The sequence below is a fragment of the Vidua chalybeata genome, chromosome 2 (assembly GCF_026979565.1).
Source record: "Vidua chalybeata isolate OUT-0048 chromosome 2, bVidCha1 merged haplotype, whole genome shotgun sequence".
NCBI classification, from domain to species: domain Eukaryota; kingdom Metazoa; phylum Chordata; class Aves; order Passeriformes; family Viduidae; genus Vidua; species Vidua chalybeata.
The window spans coordinates 104,773,141-104,779,310 of NC_071531.1; the positions used below are offsets into that span (position 1 = coordinate 104,773,141).

General features: G+C 37.4%; 1 long non-coding RNA gene across 1 annotated transcript in view; it reads left to right on the forward strand.

Annotated features, from left to right (window-relative positions):
- The window catches only part of LOC128784545 (uncharacterized), a 41,733-nt gene that overhangs the window by 9,322 nt on the left and 26,241 nt on the right, over positions 1-6,170 (forward strand). The gene's annotated exons all lie outside the window — the stretch shown is intronic.

Below are 6,170 nucleotides of genomic sequence, written 5' to 3' on the forward strand. Positions count from 1 at the left end.
TGGCTAAGAAGGAGCAATATACCAGTTCTGTGCTTTCCCAGCATCAGTTCACTCCAGCACCAGTTCACAGCACAGGGCTGATTTGATTTTCACTGATTGCCAGCAACCTCCAGGGGCCAGCTACTTTGGCAGCTGGAGACCAGCCAGGAGTAAAGTGGCCCTGGCCACCAGCCCCTGTGCTGATAGCAGTGGAAGGAGGCGCACAAACTACTGCAGCAACTGCTCAAAGATTCCTGAAATGGGGCAGAAAACCAGCAGCTGCCAGCCACTCTAGTTTTAAGGTCAGCTTTAACCCAGCAAACTGGTGCAAAACTGTCCTCTTTCTTTGGTGGATCTTGCTCCATGTGTGTGAGCTTCTTTACATTTCTTTTTCCCTTATCTTGTTATACTGGAGTCAAAAAGTAGTTGGCTGTAAGGAAAAAAAAAAAGCCCCCAATATATTTGTTTACTTTCTAAAATCAAATCAACTTAAATTTTGTTTTCTACATGTATGTTTAACTTCCTCTCAATCCAGGGAATAAAGTCAGCAGAAGGGTACTTGTAGTGCTTCCTTAACAATATGTGAGGTTATCTTAAGGGTCAAAGTGTTTTTCCTTTTGAATGTCACATTTTGGAGGAAAAAAAAAAAAAAAAAAAAAAACTCTTTTCTAGTTTAATAAGCAGACTTAAATATGGTTTTCTGGTTATTCCTAAAAGTGACATTCTCACACTAAAAGATATTACAAAGTAGCTATAGGTCAATATGACAATTTTCAGCAGACTTACATCAAAACAAAATTTAAACAGGCAGTTGTGTGTAGTTCAGCAGATTCTTAGTAAATCACCTGATAAATTACACTATTGTAGCTAAGGTGGTGAAATTGTTTCAAAGCATATTTGTCCAAATATCATCTTTTTGCAATAAACCTTCTGCAGGCCTCCAGTAAAACCACTTTTTTTTTGCCTTTTTTTCTCAAGCATGTACATTAAATGTGTTGGTAGAGCTCTGGCAAAAAAAAAAAAAAAAAAAGAAAAATGCAAGTAAAGATGTATTTTTTAAGTGCTGTTCCTGCAACTTTTCACTTTCTATTTCAAATTCTCACTTTTAGTAAAAATACAATAGCCAGCAGTACAGAACAGCAGCATCAAGAGTGCTTAAATTTATTCAGTTAGCTACCTTCATATGTGTCAAGATAAATACTCCTGAAATAAAATTTTACCATTAATTGTTATATTCAAGGAGATTTGCTTGTATCTGAATATTTTTTTGTGATAGCTATTTGACCTAAGTGAAAAAAGGCCCCTCTATAAATACAAGAAGTGGATTTTGTCAATAAGTAGTTTGAAGATATTTTTATCCTTTTCTGTGTTCTTATTATACCTAAATATTTTACACAATAACCTACTCCATTGAAATGTGTTCAACACGTGTGCTTTGATAAATACTATAAACTTTCTAAAAAGTTATTCAAAAGTAGACAATGAAAGGCCAGATTTTGCACATTTTCAAAATTTGCATGTTAAAAGGTGTGCTTTGTTAACCACAACTGATTTATGCTGATTCAGGAGCTGGCCCTTGCAGATATTTTCAAAGAGTGTCCCCTTTGAAGTTCAAAGATATTTTTAACAAATTCTTAAATGGAAAAACATCACAGTATAAATAGGTGGCTTCTTTCCCTCACCTATGCACACACAGAAACAAGATAAATATGGAAAATGTGCTTTCTAAATACATTAATAGACTTAAATGTAAAATCTAATGCTTTGTCCACCTAGACAGATGAAATCTTGCGCACCTTTGGGATCCTAACATTTCTAAATACCTCTGCTGTCAGAGGAAAACTGTACTTTCAAGCAACCCTTCACATCAGCCTGTGTGCACTTCAAAGGTTTCTGTCTACCTTTTGAAGTGCACTATCCATATCCAATGCTAAAGCTTTTCTAAGTGGAGACTGGCAGCTGCAAAAATAGACTGTAAATCTGGTTTCAGCCAGACTGTAAGTAGATGTAAAGACATATTTTAAAAGGTCCTGGGAGCCTGTCTTGATTACGGTGCCAAGAATTTCTACCTTGACATTTTCACTCAGTAACTCCTTTCCCTAGTGGCCCATCAGAAACCTCTCTGCTCCTCATCACCTCCCCTTAATGCTTCTTAAGACAAAACAGGGCTGGAGATAAGTCCCTGATGTATAGTGCTTCCAATGAAAGGTTGGAGCAAATGGTCAAGGCATTATCTGCAGATAAAAACGCAAATATTCTTTCCACATGCTGCTGTGTGGATGGCAATAGGAACAAGATAAACTCTCTGTGCTTGTGTCTGTAATTCTATTATAGAAAGCAACTGTTGTGGACTGCGTTCTTGCATTCTTACCCAGAAGCTTCCTCTGCCGTTTCTGTGCTCCACACTGGAGTCTTCAGTCCACAGGATTTTGAAGGTGCAGAACCACACTAGGAACTTGGGAACCTAAGTGACCTCTTTCTGTATCATTAGATGTCAAAATGCCTTACAAAGGCAGCAGTCATAGTTGCAGCACAATACAGCTGTAAAAATAAAGGTATGTTATAGACTGTTGACACTGTTGTGGGTCTTGGGTCTTCAAAGAGACAGAAGCAGTTTTTGGTTGTTGTAAGGGTGTTTATTGCATGAATGCATCAGCCTCGAAGGCAAAGAGTTCAGAGTATTAAAGTCCGTGCTAAAAGCTTTCTGGCATAGAGTCCCGAGCAGAAGCAGCAGCAGCAACAGCTCCCCCAGCTTTTTTCTTCTTCCCTTTTTTGCACCCCAATACAGGGGGATTTTTATTCATAAATCATCCAATCAGCTAAAAACACAATTCTAAAACATTCTTCCTACACCTATCTGAGCTTAATTCTAATGTGCGAAAGTAGTGTCAATTCTTACCCAAAATCTACATACATAATTTTATGTATTTACGTGAATAGTTCTATCTGTTCTATCTAGAAAGGCAAGCAATGTTCTGCTAAGTTTTTGTTATGTGTGGAGCTAAGTTAAACTCAGCTTTAGGGCTTTTACTAGCTAACAAAATCTCTGAAGGCACTTAAGATACATTTCTAATTACTTAAAACTAAAACTTGTATTTCATATCTGTGTGGCTTAATATTTTTCAGCTTCTCTAGAGGTTCTAACTCAAACCCTTCATTCTTTTATCTCTCTGAGAGGCTTCTATTTCATGCGTTCCAACAACAGACACACACTGGCACACACAGTCTCTCTTCAACCTCTCTGAGGTTGAAGTGATCTCTTTAAGCCCACCAAGCACATCAGTGTGAGAGCAAGCAACAGGCCCTTGCAGCTCAGATGCCCAAAAAATTATTATACTAATGAATCCACAGGGGTTTTTTTTTGGTTTGGTTTGGTTTGGTTTGTTGTTTTTGTGTTTTTGGGTTTTTTTGTTTGTTTTTTTTTTTAGTCTCTGGCATCTGGTATTCAAAAAGAACACAGATTTTTGTTATAGCTGGAAGTTTCTCATTTGAACGTCTCAAATACAGGTCTTATGAACTCGAACATCATAGAGTAACTGCCAGATTTTTCCATAAAATGAGGCTCTATTACTACATCAACCATTTTGAGTGGGTGTTTTTCTCTGTAGAAGCAGATGGGATTTTTACAAAGCACCTAACAATGACCATCAACAGGGAAAACATGTCTCATTTATTGAGACTGAAAGAACAAAAGAAATTCTGTATCCCTCTTTCTGGGAATTTGATTTAATGCTATATTTAAGTCTGTTATGGTTCTCTATTTGATTGTGATGCTTGGCACAGTTAGAATCAGCATATTCTGAAAATGCATAATTATTTTGAGCGAGATCACCTTAACAGACCTTTGAAGGAATGATGTCAGATAACTTTGTAATATATGGTTACAAGCTTACATTGAGCTTGTCAAAATTTTAAATAGATGAGTGTCAGTGCTGGCAGGAGGCTCGCCTTCTTCCAGGAAGAGTATTTTATTTTGGTTTAGCAAAAGAGAAAGGAAAGCATGAGAAGAGCAGGAAAGATACTGGGTAAATCCAAAATATTTTGAAAATACCCAGGGAGGTTGATAAGATGTTGAAGTGTTTTTTTCAAGATGAAAGTAAGAGATTATTACTTTTTTTACCTCTGTTAGTGGCTTAAAGCTCTTGCTCCTCATTTCTGCCTGATCAGTGTTTTACAGAAATTGTTCTAGTTCCTTCCTGTGCTCTTACTGATTCCCTTTTTGGTAGTGCTCTATAACAGTGCAGGATTTATCCCAAATTAAAGCATTTGCAAAGACAGTATTAGATTCACATAAGCTTTGGCTTACTTTTCAAGATTTACTGAGAGGTTTTAATATAACTATGGAAAAACAAGGCTGTCTCATTCTTTGTCTTTTATATTTAGCATTACAAAATCCATACAGTGTTTAGTGCTGTAGTGTTTTCATAGAAGAAAAGTCTTAATATTTTAACAGTACAGAATAACTTACCAGTATTAATATTTGCATTTTTAATAAGTAATGCCCATGATGTTCAAGAATTGCTACTGAAAATTAATTCTCAATGAAGAAATTATTTACAATAAGAACACACTGGAGGAACAGTAACATCTGGCTTAATTCTTTGATTCCCATTCTGATAAAGTTGTAAAATCTAATAACATTAACTTATGACAAAAAAAACAAGCATCATAGCACATTTGGAGGGGTGGAACCTCTACACTACAACTGTCTTGTCTAGAGCTGCTTTCTAGTGTATCTATTGCATTCAAATGTTGATAGTTGATAGGAATGGGGAGGTGGTATTGCTTTTTCCTTTAAAAAAAATTAAGGTCCCTTCCAATCCAAGTCATTCTGTGATTCTATGATTTTCAAGCTCATATTTGAAAATGCACATGCATTTTCAATGTGTGCAAATGTATTTTCAAAATGTGTCCATATGTGCAACATGCCCTGTGTAATTCAGGTGAGTTCCTCTCCCTCAGCTTGACATTATCTCTGTAAGGCCTGTGCAGAGCTCAGCAGGCAGAGAGAGGAGAATGGGGGAGTAGGAGAAGGAAGATATGGAAAATAACATCAACCATGCCTGGGGGATGGGCTGTGATTAGGATTTTACCAAACTCCAGCTGATTTTACCAAACTTGAGTGAGTTGTGTCCAGCACGAGCTCAGTGCCCTTGTCCCGTAGAACGGGCAATATGATGAGCTGGGATGTGAGCCCCAAAGCCCACATAGCTTTGCCAAGGGGGTTTACTAGAAGTAGTAGAATACCACAGCTCTCCACCTACTCCAACAAACCAGGGCATATCCATTCTCTTCCATGAGCTCCAGACACAACTGACCCTAAGCACCTGTCGAAGCCTTGCTCTCTCTTTAGCATGCAACCGATATACCTGTTTTTAATAAAAATATACATTACAGTAAAGGAAGCTCTAAGCCATTTTGTTGAATAACAAGCCTGAAATAATTCCCTGTGTTACGGAGAGAGGTTTAAGAATGAAGTACACCCTGACAGAAAGTAAATGCCTAAAACTTAAGCAGTGATTCACCACAGAGACAGGGAGGGTAGTCTGATGATTTGCACCATCTAAGATATGTTACTGATACAGCCTGTAATGGACAGGCTCTTTGGGGATGGGAGTCAAGATCCCTGATCTCTATATTCCCTGAAGGATGTCTCATAGAAACTTTGTAGGGTTTTTAAATATCCTTTTCCAGGCTTTGTGCCTGCTGGAAAGCTTTGCTTATTCAGCATCTGGAGGTGTCAGCTTCAAAAACGATGGCTTAGCCCAGGAGCTTAGCAATTAGACCATGATCCATTAAGATACTCTGTTTAAGAGCTCTCTCAACCCACTCCTTGCCCACTCCCCAGTGCAGCAGCAAGGAAAGTAACAGGGTTTTCTGTAAGTAGTGTGCATTTAACCTTAATGGCATTTCAAATGAAACATGCAGTTAAGCAGATTTCATATTTGCAGGATTTCTTCACATTTCAATTGGTTTTAAGATTTCCTTCTCTTCTTTAAGTTTTTAATTAATCCTTGTTTTTTTCCTGTATTTTATAGATAATGTTTTAGTATTACTGTTAGAATTGTTTTGAAATTTCCCAATCCTGGTAGGGATTTTTGCATTGCACAAAAAAAACATGAACTGTGGACCATTTCCACAAGAGATACCCTATCATAATTCATGAAAATTCTGGTATAGCAAGAGAAATC